Source organism: Ambystoma mexicanum, chromosome 4p (genome assembly GCF_040938575.1).
Source record: "Ambystoma mexicanum isolate Mex_15411 chromosome 4p, UKY_AmexF1_1, whole genome shotgun sequence".
Classification (NCBI taxonomy): Eukaryota; Metazoa; Chordata; class Amphibia; order Caudata; family Ambystomatidae; genus Ambystoma; species Ambystoma mexicanum.
This window is the reverse complement of record NC_090927.1, coordinates 542,807,181-542,824,814: the sequence shown is the minus strand read 5'-3', so window position 1 is coordinate 542,824,814 and position 17,634 is coordinate 542,807,181. Positions and strand designations below refer to the sequence as shown.

The 17,634-nt window shown below is 48.6% G+C and overlaps 1 protein-coding gene across 1 annotated transcript in view; it reads right to left on the bottom strand.

Moving 5' to 3' along the window:
• Positions 1-12,120, bottom strand: part of DLGAP2 (DLG associated protein 2) — a 2,662,056-nt gene extending 2,649,936 nt beyond the window's left edge. The window contains exon 1 of the mRNA XM_069606086.1: positions 11,614-12,120. The gene's annotated coding sequence lies outside the window, so the exon portion shown is untranslated. The remainder of the gene's footprint in view (positions 1-11,613) is intronic.
• Positions 12,121-17,634: the final 5,514 nt, after the last annotated feature.

Below are 17,634 nucleotides of genomic sequence, written 5' to 3'. Positions count from 1 at the left end.
AGATAATAAATGAGATCTTAAAGTCTACAATCTTTTTTAGGTTTGATCATAGGTGTCCAACACTCATCTATACTGATGCCAGTACGCTGGGTCTAAGGTCAGTGAATTATCAAATATAAAAACGGGGAGAAAAAACATTTGCATTTGTGTCAAGTGCTCTGAAAGGGGCTGAGACAAGGTGTTGGGTGATTGAAATGGAATCTGTGGCTTGTGTGTGGGCAATCCTAACCTTTAGAATGTATGTTTGGGGAAGACCATTGGTAATATGAACAGATCATAAGCCTCTTAAATGTGTGTTCGAAGGAATAGTATTTGATGGAGTGTCTAGGAAGATTGTCAGATGGGTGTCCTCGATGCAAGGACTAAATAGGGCCATGCAGTTCATTAAGGGAAAGGATAACATAGTGGTGCATGCCCTATCTCATGAATGGGGAAAAGAAAGTACAGATTGGGAGTAGGAGGCAGTGGGTGGTGATGATCAGGTGTTTCAGGTATTGACAAAAGGAGAGCGGGAGGCAAATTCCTTGCAAGATCAAGAGTATTGCAAGATTGTGGAATATGGAAAGAAAAACTGGAACACAAAGTCTGGCATTTTGGGGAACTGAGCAATTTTAACAGGGTGAAGGTGCAATCGGCACTAGAAGGTTATACATTTGCGAGAGGAAAAAGGCTAGTCCTTCCAAAAACATGTCGCACTAGGTTAATTGAATTAGCTCATGAAGGTCTCTGGGTGAAAAAAAGACAAGGGGGGTGTTAAAGACTATTAGTGGCCAAACAATGACACAGAAATTTAACATTTAAGAAAACAGTGTGGGCTTGTTATGACAGTGGTATGAGCAACAGAGCAAGGGAGAAATCATTAGGTGTGCATAAATTACCAAAAGGGCCATGGGAGGAGGTGGCATTGGATATACTAGGACATATCAGCAGATTGACCAAGCTATGTGCTAGCAGTCACAGACTTATACTCGAAAAGGCTGGAGGTGAGGGTGATGAGAGAACCAGTGCGGTTTTTGGAGCAGGTGTTCTTGAATTAGGTATTTCCTTCAAGTTTGATTACGGGCAATGGAATGCATATGGTGTTGAAAGAGATGGAATAATTTTTAGAAAGTAATGGGATAAAATAAAGCAAAACAGCGTGGTATCATCCACAAACCAATGGAGGTGTAGAAATGTTCACACAAGCTGATGGATGGGGTTAAGATGGCCTTATGAGCTGCTAAGGACTGGACACAAGAACTGCAATGTAGGGTTGAGGTGTATGGGTTAGCACCCCATACGATGCACTTTGAGGTTCTTAAGGGTGAGAGAGCACACACCAGGTTGTGTTCTGGGTGGATAAATATAGCTGGGGTGTTGCCATGTGAGGAAGGATCAGGAGCTGAGAGGGAGAGTTAAAGTGCATAATATGAAAACAAAAATGAATTAGGATAGGGAATGTGCCTGTGTAGATAAACTGGTAATTGTTGGAGACAATGGGCCTCATTAGACGGATGGCGGAGAACCATGGCGCTATTAGCGCCATGGTTCATGCCGGTAAAATACCGGCACCGCCTTGGCGGAAAGGGGAATTACCGCCCCATTACAAGGTTGGCGGGGCGGTAATTCCCCCTTCTACCATTGCCCTTCCCCATTCCCATTTTTTCCCCATAGGGCTCAATGGGAATGGTGAAGGCGCTAATTACGGTACCGCAAATTGCAGTACCGTAATTAGCTCCCTGGGTCCCTTTGCGGTTTGGTTTTTAACGCCTGCAAAAAGCAGGCGTTAAATCCCTCAACCCGCAAAGGGACCTCGTATTAAGGCGGTAAGGGTTTACCGGTACCGGTATTTTACCGGTACCGGTAAATCCTTACCGCCATCCGTGTAATGAGGCCCAATGTCAATATTAAGATACCCAGGCATGTTAAAAAGGGACCATGCATTTTTTTCTGAACCCTTGGAGGATGTCAAGGTTTTGTTAAACTCAGTTAAACTTGAGGATGGGTCAGTGTGTGATACATCACAGTTTGAAAAGTGTATTTACACATATGCATGTGGAAGGAGGGGGGTTTGGTGGTATGCCCTGTTACCTCACATAGATCTGTGCCCTGTGAACTAATGATCAATCGTCACTGCATTGTTATTATCACGTGTGTACTATGTTGTTACTAGATAGTAGCATTGCCCTTTGTGCTTGCACATGGCTACTGCCCGCTTGCCTGTTCTTGGCGTCATCAAAGGAACCTGATGTGATGAGGTTCTGGAAGAAATGGCAATAGAGAGGGGACGGTTGGAAATGCGGATTGGAGGCATCCCACACATCCTTTCGGGCCTGTATTTCTTTGACGTTACTTAATAAAGGTGACTCATTCCAGAAGTCCTGACACAAAAAAAAGTGCTAACATTGGGGATCCACTCGAAGCAATTAACTTTTTTTCTTTTTAAATCAGGATCTTAATATCCTCATGTACTCATTACATGCCACACAAAAGCCTTTGGCGTGTGTTGCCACACAACGTAAATCTTTGCTCTGTACTCTGTTTGGTCTTCCGGGTCTTGGGAGGATAGCTCAGGGGCAACATGCTCACCTGGGAATCAAAGCGACACCGAGCAACACAGGTTCGATCCCCGGGTCATGCTTAGAAACCTCTGGGTATTAAGCACGTTATAAATAACCAATCCAATCAGACCGCTGCTGAAGCTCTTTAATGTACACACACTGTATGTATGTACTTATCAAACAAAATGACACCTATATATTATCTCAATCCCGCATGCTGGTTTTAAATGACTTAATTTACGGTCACATGGATAATGCCAGATAGGCAGAGAAGAAGAATCAGGGCCAGATTACAGAAACGTTGCACTGATGCCAGTTCAATGTTGCACGATATAAGCACGAGGACAAACCTTGCCCTAGTGCAAAACATGCCCTCGTTCCATACATGGTTGAACCAAGCCAGAGTGTTCTCCTAGTGCTGATACCGTTCCATGACAGCGCCAGGGAATCATTGCACTGAAAGATTTTTTTGCACTAGGGCAATTTTTGACATATTGCTAATGCTGTGCAAAATCGCACGAGCACCGTTGCCATCTTCCTGTTCTCTAGCCCCAGAGGGTGCTACTGCAATGCTCACAAAGTTTCCAAACTGTATGGCAAAGATTTGGTGAGAGTCATTAAATGTCCTGGGAGAAACATTACCAGGAATTCTGCGACCTGTCCACCATGGTACCCGATATTATTGCTTTTAGAAGTGAATTATGAAACTCATTTTCCAAAGGAACGCTTCCAAGGCATTAACATATGTTCACATATTGTTAAGTAAAGACTGGAGACTGTGCTTATTATGTATAATAACATAACAGGCGTATTGCCAAAGTGCACATTGAAACCATGAAGCGGCCTTTTGGTGCTAATGACAGATGTTTATTGTTACTTCACTGAAGGGTACTCATTTTGTCGACCTCAGAAGGGGGAAGGGCTGAGTGGACCTGACAGGATTTTAACCTGTGACCATGAGGTCATACACAGACCCCTGTAGTGGATGCATTAGTCCACTGACCCACTGACTCGGCCACCAATGAATGGACAATACAAAGTGTCGAGCTTAGACTGCGAAGCAGAAGTCTTATGCCACTTACTTTTTCATATACTATTTTTTTTAATGCACAGTTGATACAAAAATGTGAACAAGTAAATATTAGCCTGAAGAACGCAGTTTCCGTTGGGCCTTAAAGACTAAAGGCCTGACTTACAAAAATGTTCTCAATGGGAGTTTTACACGTTAAAACATTTGTGTAAATCAGGTCCAAAACGTTCCCAGTTACATGTTTTGTTTAACATTGTAAGCATCTACTATGTAAGTGGAAGGTCCATTAAGGGCAGCTGATGAACGAAAGTCTGCCCAGGGCTGCGTAGATGCCAATTTGGTTAAACCAACGTACTGGACCTCAGAATGGGCCTCCTTTTCACTTGCTTTCTCGTCTATGATTATATCAGTCATACAATCTGACGTCTTGCTGAATAAAAGTGTTGCACCAACATTTAAATATCACTTGTCCTCTAGCCTGCCTGGATGTGGTGGTGATGTATTGGTGCATGAGAAGTTTGAGACTGCTGCAGGGGCACAAAGTATCGGAACAAGTATCAGCCGACCAACAGAACTGAGCCTCCTGCTGTTCTAGTAAAGTGTGTTTAAGGGCGGGCCGCAAACCAGCGTGGCGTGATTCTTTAATAGCCGCTGTTTACTTGACACTTAGCTGGAGGCAAGGAGCCCTTTATTTGCTGCACCAGTGGGGGTGCTGAATCCAAAGCATTGGCATTTTAAATGAGAGGGCATTCCAAACGTGCTATCTTTCAGCCATTGCTTAGAAATAATCATGTCATCCTCATTGATTAAAGTTCCACTCCTCCTTTAGTGGATATACACAGGTTGTCATGCAATGGTGGCAGACATCTTTACAATGCAAAAGTCTTTCACGAAGCAATCGCCCATGTATATAAACTACACCCAGCTAAATCCTTAAAGGAAGGGTCCCAGCTAAAGCCTGCCAGGAAGAGTCCCAGCTAAAGCCTGCCAGGAAGGGGCCCAGCCGAAGCCTGGGCAGAAGTGTTCCAGTTGAAGCCTGCAAGGAAGGGTCCCAGCTGAAGGCTGCAAGGAAGGGTCCCAGCTAAAGCCTGCCAGGAAGGGGCCCAGCTGAAGCAGGCCAGGAAGGGTTCCAGCTAAAGCCTACTAGGAATGGGCTCAGATGAAGCCTGCAAGGAAGGGTCCCAGCTAAAGCCTGCCAGGAAGGGTCCCAGCTGAAGGCTGCAAGGAAGGGTCTGAGATAAAGCCTGCCAGGAAGGGGCCCAGCTGAAGCCTGCTAGGAAGGGTCCCAGCTAAAGCCTGCCAGGAAGGGGCCCAGCTGAAGCCTGCTAGGAAAGGTCCCAGCTAAAGCCTGCCAGGAAGGGTACCAGCTGAAATCTGCCAGGAAGGGTCCCAGCTAAAACTTGCTAATAAGGGACCCAGCTGAAGCCTGCAAGGAAGGGTCCCAGCTGAAGCCTGTCAGGAAGGGTCCCAGCTAACGCCTGCCAGGAAGGGGCCCAGCTGAAGCCTGCAAGGAAGGGGCCCAGCTGAAGCCTGCAAGGAAGGGTCCCAGCTAAAGCCTAAAGGGTCCCAGCTAAAGCCTGCAAGGAAGGGTCCCAGCTAAAGCCTGCAAGGAAGGGTCCCAGCTAAAGCCTGCCAGGAAGGGTCCCAGCTGAATCCTGCAAGGAAGGGTTCCGCCTAAAGCCTGCCAGGAAGGGTCCCAGCTGAAGCCTGCCAGGAAGGGTCCCAGCTAAAGCCTGCTAGGAAGGGGCCCAGCTGAAGCCAGCAAGGAAGGGTCCCAGCTAAAGCCTGCCAGGAAGGGTCCCAGCTAAAGCCAGCCAGGAAGGGGCCCAGCTGAAGCCTGCCAGGAAGGGTCCCAGCTAAAACCTGCTAGAAAGGGACCCAGCTGAAGCCTGCAAAGAAGGGTCCCAGCTAAACCCTGCCAGGAAGGGTCCCAGCTAACGCCTGCAGGGAAGGGGCCCAGTTGAAGCCTGCAAGGAAGGGGCCCAGCTGAAGCCTGCAAGGAAGGGGCCCAGCTGAAGCCTGCAAGGAAGGGTCCCAGCTAAAGCCTAAAGGGTCCCAGCTAAAGCCTGCAAGGAAGGGTCCCAGCTAAAGCCTGCAAGGAAGGGTCCCAGCTAAAGCCTGCCAGGAAGGGTCCCAGCTGAATCCTGCAAGGAAGGGTTCCGCCTAAAGCCTGCCAGGAAGGATCCCAGCTGAAGCCTGCCAGGAAGGGTCCCAGCTAAAGCCTGCTAGGAAGGGGCCCAGCTGAAGCCAGCAAGGAAGGGTCCCAGCTAAAGCCTGCCAGGAAGGGTCCCAGCTAAAGCCTGCCAGGAAGGGGCCCAGCTGAAGCCTGCCAGGAAGGGTCCCAGCTAAAACCTGCTAGAAAGGGACCCAGCTGAAGCCTGCAAAGAAGGGTCCCAGCTAAACCCTGCCAGGAAGGGTCCCAGCTAACGCCTGCAGGGAAGGGGCCCAGTTGAAGCCTGCAAGGAAGGGGCCCAGCTGAAGCCTAAAGGGTCCCAGCTAAAGCCTGCAAGGAAGGGTCCCAGCTAAAGCCAGCAAGGAAGTGTCCCAGCTAAAGGCTGCCAGGAAGGGTCCCAGCTGAATCCTGCAAGGAAGGGTCCCACCTAAAGCCTGCCAGGAAGGGTCCCAGCTGAAGCCTGCCAAGAAGGGTCCCGGCTAAAGCCTGCTAGGAATGGGTCCAGCTGAAGCATGCAAGGAAGGGTCCCAGATAAAGCCTGTCAGGAAGGGTCCCAGCTAAAGCCTGCCAGGAAGGGGCCCAGCTGAAGCCTGCCAGGAAGGGTCCCAGCTAAAACCTGCTAGGAAGGAATCCAGCTGAAGCCTGCAAGGAAGGGTCCCAGCTAAAGCCTGCAAGGAAGGGTCCCAGCTAAAGCTTGCAAGGAAGGGTCCCAGCTAAAGCCTGCCAGAAAGGGTCCCAGCTGAATCCTGCAAGGAAGGGTTCCGCCTAAAGCCTGCCAGGAAGGGTCCCAGCTGAAGCCTGCCAGGAAGGGTCCCAGCTAAAGCCTGCTAGGAAGGGGCCCAGCTGAAGCAAGCAAGGAAGGGTCCCAGCTAAAGCCTGCCAGGAAGGGTCCCAGCTAAAGCCTGCCAGGAAGGGGCCCAGCTGAAGCCTGCCAGGAAGGGTCCCAGCTAAAACCTGCTAGAAAGGGACCCAGCTGAAGCCTGCAAGGAGGTTTCCCAGCTAAACCCTGCCAGGAAGGGTCCCAACTAACGCCTGCAGGGAAGGGGCCCAGTTGAAGCCTGCAAGGAAGGGGCCCAGCTGAAGCCTGCAAGGAAGGGTCCAAGCTAAAGCCTAAAGGGTCCCAGCTAAAGCCTGTAAGGAAAGGTCCCAGCTAAAGCCTGCAAGGAAGTGTCCCAGCTAAAGGCTGCCAGGAAGGGTCCCAGCTGAATCCTGCAAGGAAGGGTCCCACCTAAAGCCTGCCAGGAAGGGTCCCAGCTGAAGCCTGCCAGGAAGGGTCCCAGCTAAAGCCTGCTAGGAATGGGCCTAGGTGAAGCATGCAAGGAAGGGTCCCAGATAAAGCCTGTCAGGAAAGGTCCCAGCTAAAGCCTGCCAGGGAGGGGCCCAGCTGAAGCCTGCCAGGAAGGGTCCCAGCTAAAACCTGCTAGGAAGGAATCCAGCTGAAGCCTGCAAGGAAGGGTCCCAGCTAAAGCCTGACAGGAAGGGTCCCAGCTAATGCCTGCCAGGAAGGGGCCCAGCTGAAGCCTGCCAGGAAGGGGCCCAGCTGAGTCCTGCCAGGAAGGGTTCCAGCTAAAGCCTAAAGGGTCCCAGCTAAAGCCTGCAAGGAAGGGTCCCAGCAAAGCTAAAGCCTGCAAGGAAGGGTCCCAGCTAAAGCCTGCCAGGAAGGGTCCCAGCTGAATCCTACAAGGAAGGGTCCCACCTAAAGCCTGTCCGGTAGGGTCCCAGCTGAAGCCTGCAAGGAAGGGTTCCCCCCATATAGCAGAACCATAGGGGTGCCAAGATAGAATCTGAAGGCATCATTGTGTGCCCTAACCGAAAAGGCAGCAAAATCCAGTGCAGGGAGCAAATCTCCGATGAGTTTACAAAGTGTCCATCCAGTTTTTCAAAAAAGGGGGGCTGCACACAATGCTATTGGATTCCCTGTGATTTTGCTTTCATTGAACCTTCTGCTTATTCAAAGATTAAGAGACAGACTTGCCGAAAATGCGCAGCAGTCTGGGCAGAGCATAATGGAATGCAGTTAGTTCAAATCCTGTAAGGTTATAATACATGCAACTTGCATGTATGTATTATTTGCACAGCCTCTTATTTGCAGGGGCACAAACTTCAGAGATGGTGGGGGAGGTGCAAACTTAGTTGTGTGAGGGGCATCTAACTTCTTTATGCATTCTAATGAGAATTTCTATTCTAGTGCACCTTCAATTTTACATGCAGTTAACTCTCATTTGGGTCTGAAAGCACCCACCTAAGGACTACTGTGAGAGTGAGCAGTCTCCTCCCCCCCTCCAATCACTCCGCTTGCATACATGTACTAACCCCAGATCATGATTTCAATTCTCTAAAAATGTCTGCAAATGAATGTAGGTGCTAACAGTGAAATGCTTTACATTAGTAATTAAAGGACGTTTGTTAATAGCGAAGAAGTCCAGGTGTTGTTTAACATCTGTGTCCTGTTCTGTCTGGCCATGGTTCTGTAGGTCAGCCAGGTCAAGCCAACATTGCCAAAAACTTCAGGCGTTTGGGGGGAGAGATGAAGCCCAGTCAGCCCAACGGTGTTGCACCACTGGGTGTATGCCTCATTCTGGTTATGTGATGCAACGTGTAGCGCTTGTCAGATTAGGGATTTGAGGGATGTGGGGTCGTATACACAGGATCACAGAGTGTGACAAGTGGGTTGCAACACATTGCATCGTTTGTAGGTTCAAAGCAGGCGGCTGTCTCATCTTGAAAAAATCCAGGAACTTGACATGAGCTGCCATTCCAGAAAACCACACATGAACCAAATGTGACAGCTTCTCATAGAGAGGTGGTTCTGGCCTTCGCTGCAAGGGTACCAAGCGGGAGCAGGTAACCTGTGCCCCATGGCGGTCAAGCAGGGGAGAGGGCCCGAGCACCAGCCCAACACAAATGGGCAGGCGCTCCCCTTCTGCCCCTCTCTCTCCTCCCTCATACTAGGCAGACGCATGGTCGACAAGCCTTAAGAAGAAGAATGAAGAGCAAGGTGTTAAGCAACACCTTGCCTTTCCACCCACTGAGGTGCTAAGCACCCAGGAAGGTTTGGGCAGGAAACAGGCAGAGCCAAACCTACAGAAAGCACCCCAGGTGCTAACATCATCGGCGCCAGCCGGGTGGCGCTTGGCAGCACAGCCCTCCAAATAGGCACAACAAAGACCCAGGTCCAGCCCCTGGGTCCAATATAAGGAAGCAGAATCAGTTTGGGACCCTGCACGGGGACCCAGACAAGAGTGCACTGCATACACAGAGTCTCTCGCTACTTTTTCCCAGAACCCCCCACCCTAGAAAGAGGGAGAGAAGAAGGAGAAAGAAGACAGGCCACCGCACATTAACCACACTGTCGTTGGACAAGGAAGACGGCACAGGCCAGAGGAGGAAACCTCATGGACCCAGTGCCCAAAAGTACAGTATATTATGGTTATGTAATTATGATTATGTCTGTGTTATGACCATAACTGTGCAAATAACATGCCACTGCCTTTTATTGCGAACACCAAAGCAATGTGTCCTGTGCTACCTGGGGTGGGGTGGAATGCCACACCCAGGTTATGTTTGTTACTCTGTCTGCATACGGATGGACTGGTTATCTACCGTGCATGGGAGCACAGTAGCCTGTAAAGCAACAACCATACAAAAGCACGGTAGGTTTCACTATCAGCTGTTTTGTGTAGTTTTACATGCTGTGCCAAGTGCATGCTGGCTAAGGCTAGGTTGTGATTGGTGTTCATGTTCTGTCATTCTGAAGGCAGGGGACAATAATGGCATTCTTGTGGGTTAACACATATAGTGCAGGGGGGGCTCCAAGCATGTTTAAAGCGTATGGCCGACAAACCATCAATTCTATGACTATTTGCGCCCCATCCATGGCACTGACCCAACACTTTCAGAAGTGGCAATGACACCACACTTGCCATGGCAGCCACTTTATGTTGTGATTTGCACCAGTCACAGTAATTATATTTCCATAGACAGTCCTATAATTGCCTACTAGGCTCATGGTATCATGATCAAGTGCCCAGTCCTGGCTTTCTAGTCAACCGCGTTTGCATGCTGGGACGGACTCTATGTCCTTACTCATAATGGAGAAAGTGAACTACAACTCCCAGCCTGACAAGAGCTGCTGGCTTCAAATTCGCGGATGGATGGAGGTGGTGAGTGAGGACAGCAATGCAAGAAACGGAGGCTTCATGGAATGCAAAACGTGCCGAAGGATAACACGAGGAGTACAGAGTGAACGGGAGGGTGAGTGCATGGTGACCCAGGGCACGCGGTAACACATGCAACTGCATGGGCCGAAGAGACACTGCTTATGAGAATGTAGAAGTAAAAAGAAGTTAAAAATGCAAACACACAATCCGAGCATACTCCTTGTGTGTTAGCCTGTACCCTTGCTAATAGACTCCACATGAAGTAAATAAATATGCCCATTAAAACTGCAACAACCCTTCATTCCGATGAATCTACTGAAGACAGTAACACTGTGGGTGCTGTGCATGACAGCGCGGTAACGAGGGGCCGCTGGGCCATCACTTGTTGCTAAATAATGGCCCTCTCGGCAGCATGAACCAGCTGCAGGAAGGCGCCGGCACGCACACAGAAATATACGGCCTTTCACAACGGTCCTCTCGGACACATGTACACCCGTGCCAGAGCTAAAGGTGAATTCACATGGCGCATCTCCCCGGTCCGGCGAGCTGCCCACAGAGAGCGAGCGCATTTCCGAAATGACACTGCACGTGCAAGCCCCGGCTCCACGTAAACGCCAGGCCACGCAGGCCCGCGCGAGGCGGCGCCACGCCGCACGTGAAACCATTAGCGACCGCTGCGTTATTTATAGCCGGCGCTCACGCATCAATCTGCGCTGGCGCTGAAGAATGCGCCAGCGGGAGCGGGGACGAGGAGAGCGCCGGAGAGCGGGGGCGGAGGAAAGCCCCGACTCCGTGAATGTCGCCGCACCGGCCTCTCTTCACAAAGTTGCACGGATATGTTAATTCCCGAGTGAACCGAGGCTGCCTGGCTGCGGAGCGTGGAGCCTTTTGCGGGCAGCTTTTCGAGCGAGCGAGCCATGGCAGCCCACCCACCGCTGCATGCCTCACAGACAGACCGACCGCAACGTGCGGAACGCGTGCAGGCTGCGGCTCCACGCTGCGCCCACGCCGGGCTGCACAGGTGCACGGCGCTGTTCGCGTGGCACTGCGCTTCGTTTATGAAGTAATGCCCTTCCCCGCGTGTTCAGAGTCCGACAGGTATCACCTACCACCCTCCTTGCTTCAAAAACATATTCTCAGTTTCCAGAACTACAAACGAGGCGAGTGCAGAAGACACCTCCTTCCCCAATGCAGCAAGCGACACAGCCAACAACACACGTACAGAGGCGCTACACAACACCCAGGGCAAACCCATTTCCCCTTATCCAAATGCCACTCCGGAGTGCTTAAAAACGCAGACATGAAAGGCTGGCAACCGAGGCGATGATGACATCTGCAGCCTCTCGTTCAGTGCCTGCACTGCTCGGATTGCTATCCACCCATGCTGTAAAAATGGCAATCTACCTACACAACGAAATGACACAGGGAACACATCTCATCCTAGAAGGATCATGCAGAAAGCCGCCTTATGCCCGACCTGCGCGCCTGCAGCAGCAGCACTAGCACCGTGCCTGCTGCTCAGAGACTGATCAGGCCAGGGCTGCGAAGGCAACCAGGAGGCATGGTACAAAGTGCAGGCAAATGGCAGCATGTCCGTGGCAAACCAGCTGAATGCTGACCTATGCACCGTCTTCTGCAAGCTGAACCCCAACTAAATGACATTAAATGAGGCGATCCGGCTGAGTAAAGGAGGGCTGGTCTCTGCCTTACCTTGCAAACCCCCGCTCTGCTACCGGCAACATCCAGCCATTTCTGTGGCATGAAGCTCCTTCAAAGGCAGGAAAACGGCAAATCAGTAGGAAGCAATCAGGTGCTTAATAAAAAAATAAAATTAAAAAAAAGCGAAGACCAGAGATGACAAATAATAGATCCAAAAAGCTTCCCGTTCTCAGCTTTCGTTAGGCTGCTCCACAGTTCTGCAAAACAAGTACACTGCAGCAGTGTGGCAGCATAGGCTTGCAATGCATGTCCCATATAGCTCAACAGCTCGGAAGACGTGGAGCTGGATTCCAGAAGGATGCGGGGCTCGCTTCGGGGAAGCAAGGAGACGAGCAGCTGTGCCCATGGACCAGAGTTGGAAATGAAGACGTGTGCTTGTATTACAGCCCCGCGCTATTCCCCAGGACAATAATTACACGAAGCAGGTGCCTCTGTCTCCCGGTTCCCAGATAAGAGCCTGTAATCTAATTTCACAAATGATCCCTGTTTAGACAGGAGCCGCCTATTCTGGTGATATCATTGGCTCCAGCAGCCGTACATGGGCAACTTCCTCCTGCGCGTCACTGGCCCTGACAGCACAAATCTCTGTAATATTGAGTGGGCAGGGAGGCGGTGGGCGCCCATCACTCCGCAGCAGCTTCTGCTGATGTGATATCATGAATCCTGCATAATGGTCCCGAGAGCTGCACAAGACGCGGGCGGCGGGGCAATGCTGCCCCTCTGCCCGGAGTGCAGGCCAGACTGACTGCGAGACGGCATCAGAGCGGGGCGCGCGCCAGCAGCCGGCAGGGTGTCGAGGAGACCACACGCACTTGTCAGAGTGACCCCCAACCCACAATGCAATCGAAGCATTGATATTGGCTTCTGCCTGAGACGTGTTTAGGCCACCACAATACAGCTGCCCGATTTCTCGCACACAGCAATTTTGAGGGCCAAAGTGGGCCACTTTGATTAGTTACTTCTCTATCCGGCTAGTGGTTTTGCATGGTGTTGCTGAGCATATACCCTTTAAAATGCAGAATAAGTAACACATTTGACTAAAAAAACCTCTCCCTTGCCTACTAAATCAGTCTGTCACAAAAGCAATGAATTCCTATTTGCAACGGTGGGCCGCTTTTGCATTGGAGCCCGAGCCAGTTGTGTGTCTCAGTCCGACCCCCGCTGCCCAGTCTAAAAGGCTGGCACTGGTATCTTTTAACTCTGTGCAGTGCGATCCCAGGGTCCCCCGTTGCATTGCACAGTCAGACAGCAACCGGTGTAGACAGCGCGCTTGGAAGGCGTGTATAGCCTGGCAGACAGCTAGAGGCAAGGCATGGATATAGCTAGAGACAGACAGTCACCAGGACAGTCACCAGGGGGCAGCAAGATCGATGCTCAGATGGCCGAAGACATGTAGCACATTGGAAGGGAGAAAGAGGGGCAGGCAGACATGCACACGAGCAGATAGACATCCAGGAAAGCATGCATGTAGGCAAACGGAGTGACCTATTGGGCCTGATTTACAAATATGTTTTCAATGGGACATTCCCATGTTAAAACGTGTGTGAATCTGGCCCCTATTCATGAAGAGAGGCAGACACACAGACATACAAAGGGCCTGATTCATATAATTGTTAGCACTGTGCAAAGTGACTTTGCACTGCCAACAAACACCCTGATTCACAGATTGGTGCAAAGTACATTTTGCACCACTCTGTGAATCACCGTGTTTGTTGGGCACCAATACAAAATCACTTTGCACTGTGCTAAAAATTCCATGAATTAGGCCCAAATAATCTGATGGACAGGAAGGAGGCAGAGAGGCAGAAAGACATGCAGCTAGGCGAGTAGAGGACTGGCCTGGAAGCATGCAGGTACACAGGCAGGCATGCAAACCCAAAGGCACAGACATTAACTCCACGTTCATATGCCTCGCCCCAGCCTTTACTCATTAAGGCTCTGCCTTCCAGTCAACGTTTCCCAAAACGTTTTAATAACTTTGGTTTTACATCATGGCTGACGATATAAAGCTCAACCTACCAGAACGTTTCATCACTTTACATATAACTTCATGCATACATGAACACAAATAAACCAATTCAATTCAGATAACAAAACACTGAACTAAAATAATGCAGTCTTAAAAAATGTATCAGGTCTTTAAATCCAAATGCCACGCCAATTTAGCAATGTGTTTAATTGTTCATTAATACTTCACAAACATTTTCAATTTATTTTCAGCATATTGTGCACATATTGTGCTATCTAACCCTCCGCAATCAATGTACAGATGTTGTGCAGTTCCTACTTCCTTTCCTTTGCCATAGTGGCATGTTCGTTCATCTCGAGGAACCTTTTAATGTGTACCAATGTGCTCCTGTGTCACAAATTGATTTAATCTTATTACTGTCTTCCACCTCCTTTTCGTACATGAATGGAAGAGGTCGAGGTATGTGGTTCTTTTGCTTTCTGGTGGGAAATCTTTACGATACTCCACCATACTTTTCTTATTTCTTAAAGCTTTTCATATCATACCCCAGTCAATTTCTATATTGCCAGATTTACTTCCGCTCTACTCAAAGAGTGAAGATCCAATCAGCCACCATCTAGATCAGAAATGCCCTCTCTTAACCACCCAATCTCGGACTCTCTGGGAAACCCCCACTTATTTAGTCCACGCCTAATGGAAAAAGTTGGATCCTGATCCTTTGTCTGAATAATTTTAAGGATAAATTGAATCGCCTTGAAGCCAGCCAGTGTTTTCCAAGTTGTCAAACCCAGCTCCTCATTAATTTCCCCTAGCACTGTTGATTGGGATAGAAAAAGAAATCGCCTGTATAGTGTGGCTTCCAGCTTTGTCAGCCAGTCACGTTTACTATATGCCCAGATTTCTATTCTGTATAGTACTAGGGCATGTGGGGTCTAATCAATGGCCCTAAACCCACAGAACTGAAGGGTCCAGAGGAAAAATTGTGGGGTTTCTGCAAGGAACACATGGAAGTGCCATGTGAAAATGCATACCTGGCAATATAAAAGGAACCACAGCATTTGTATCCAGAGTGGCAGAAAAAAATGCAAAAGCCCCTTTCACATGGAAAGCAGGATTTTCAAACACTGGGCCTCATTATGAGGTTGCCGGTAACCCGCTGGTGCTACCGGTGGGTTGATGGCAACCTTGCATTACCGTTTCTGCTGCCAGACATCCCGCTGTTACCGGGATTTCAAATGCAGCGGCGGTACAGTACATTTCCATTACCATGGAGTCCCATAAGACTCCATGGGAATGGGTATACTGAAGCACCGGCACAGTTGTTTACAGCGCCAGTGCTTCCGTGAAAAGCCTGCTGCTATGGGCCTGAACTACCGGCAGGTCAGGTCTGCCGGTTGTTCAGGGCCCCTACCGGCACACTCGTCCATGAAAGGTTCCTGTAGGCCCGAGGCAGACCGGTTTGTTGTTGTTGGGCAAACTTCTCAAAGGACTCTCCCACTGAAAGTCTGGCTGACATACCAGCTATTTACAACTGCAATAAAGTTTGGCACCTAAGAGGTTGAAAACAGACTTTCCACAGACTTGGTGTTTCTGAAAGCTAATTTCTGTGCAAAGCAAATGGCTCTAGCCAGTGCATGACTGGAATGTGGGGAGGGGGATCTCTGTGAGGCAGTGCATCCCAGGTATTTACGATCTGCAGGGTACACTTCAAACAACAAAGAGACTAATACAAAAAAAAAACTTGGGTTACAGGCTGGCTAAGTGTGCCAAATAGCCTGGAGGAAGGGAAGCTCATATTTGCACAGATGAAGATTCCCTTTGTTTAAATGGACAATCACAATTGTTGCATTTTCCCAGAAATCACAAGTCACACTGATTACACGTATGTTTTTATGATCATTTCCAGGTGATTTAGTTGAAAAAAAATTAATTCACCTACGACTTAGTGAATTGTAATGAGCAGCTAAAAGGTGGCCCTGGCTGCGCTGAACATATCCCGAATTTGAGAATTGGCATGCTGGTGTAGGGTAAAATTAGGAACATGGGGAGTAAATTACATGTTCCTAACTGTTATGCTTTTTGTAAAAATGGTGGAAAATTGCCAAACGCCCGTGCAACATGGTGCAGAACCGACTGTTGTTTTATTAAATTCTGTGGGATGTATCAACCCACTCATCCAAGCCCTGCAACATCACTGTGCATTGCTGGCAGCAGAAACATCATAATGGCCACTGGAAAACATGCTGCTCGCTAGACTCACCAGAAATTGTGCAGTGAAAACCTGAAAAATAGGCCTCCATCTACTCTTGCCTATGTCAGTGGTAACACACGAGACCACTGCCAAAAACCACCATTGGGCTACCCACAAAGTAGCCTGAAACCACTTCGAAATAGCATTGCTGATTGCCAAAAGAAACAGAGAGCTGTTTGGGAATCCGTTTTCTTGATTGTCAAAAATGTGCTAAAATCATGGCTCACAAAAACACCAAAAAAGATCCAACCTTCTGTTGGGTGTTCCACATTACTCTACTGCAAGAATCCATATCAATACAATGTCAGCAAGAAGCATATGCTATCAGAGCAAAATCCCCTTTTAAAGATACTGATGGAAAGACAGCTGTCAAAAATGGGTGTAATATCTTTACTCGCCTCTGACAGGTGCTGGCGATTTATAATTCTGACAGGAGAGCTGTGTTTCAGAAGTTAAATATGCCAAAAAAGAGAATTCCATCAAAATGCCATGTAGAGTGCCACACATTGATTTGATGCTGAGAAAGACAAGATTTAAAGATATGTTGCTTATTTTAAATGTATAAATGTATTTTTTTTTTTACAATGAACTATGTTACAATTGATCAGAAAGTAACCTGATGCAGTTAAAACTCCAAAAGGCTTGCTTTCCCTGAGAACCCTTCACACCTTGGGCCTTCCCACCAAAAGGGAGGATGTCACATGGACATGTTAATCAGATGGGGAGGGGATTCCTCTGCTGGCAGGAGAAAGAGACAATAGAGTCTTTCAACTGAAAAGGAATGCTAATTTGGGTGTGACTGGTCAACAACTGCTCCGGCAGGAAGGCAGGCCATGTGACCATCTGACTCAGCCCAGCTCTAGGGCTGGTCCAGACTGAGATGTGAATTGAATTGAAAGCAAATGTATGTTTTATAAAAATGCTTATAAGAAATTGTACCAAGCTGACAAAAATGTGAAACTTTGAGGTTCTTGAAATGAAAAATTCACTCACAATTTAAGACTAAGCGAAAATCTGTGCAATGTTCTAAGACTAAACCCCGGAATGTATTCATATTGTAGCTGCTATGTTTATGCTAGGGACAAGAAAAATTACAGAGATGTGATCAGATGGAGTGTGCATGCCTGTGTACAATTTGGTGCAGAACCAATATTGGGAAACCCACCAAAAGCCTGAATAAGTGGTTATTTCTGAACCCAAGCTCGTAGGAACCTGGGACTTGAACAGAGACATGCCTTAATTAAGCTGTGGTGTGTATATGTAATATGAACAACTTGTGTGTCTGGAAAATATGTTTTTGGAAAAATGGATTTTCTATGTAAAAGTAAAGGGGAGGGATTTCAGTTAAGCCATAAAACACAGCATCACTCTGACACATATGAAACACTGCTCCTGTCTCAAATCAGGGGACATGAAATTCTCTGACTTATCAGGATCCTTAGAGGGTTGGGCATAGAGAGTCAGCCTCCCCACCCACTTTGGAAATACATAAATAGGGACTGCTGAGACCCAGAGACACACCTTTTCCACTCATCATCTGATTTCTTGGTGAAGCGCCCTGCAGGACTCCAGAACTTAGATTCCAGACTTCAGACTCCAGATAGATCAAGACTCCAGATAGATCCAAACTCTAGAACCCACACTCTAGAACCTTGAAGCAGAGAGGCCTAACCCACAAGCTAAACCTTTTCAGCAGGCTTCAGAATCTTTTGCAAACCTGATTCTAACCCCTAAACCTCCACGGGGCCTAACCAAACTATTCAACAGCCTGGCTGAGCTGTGTTGCTTCTAG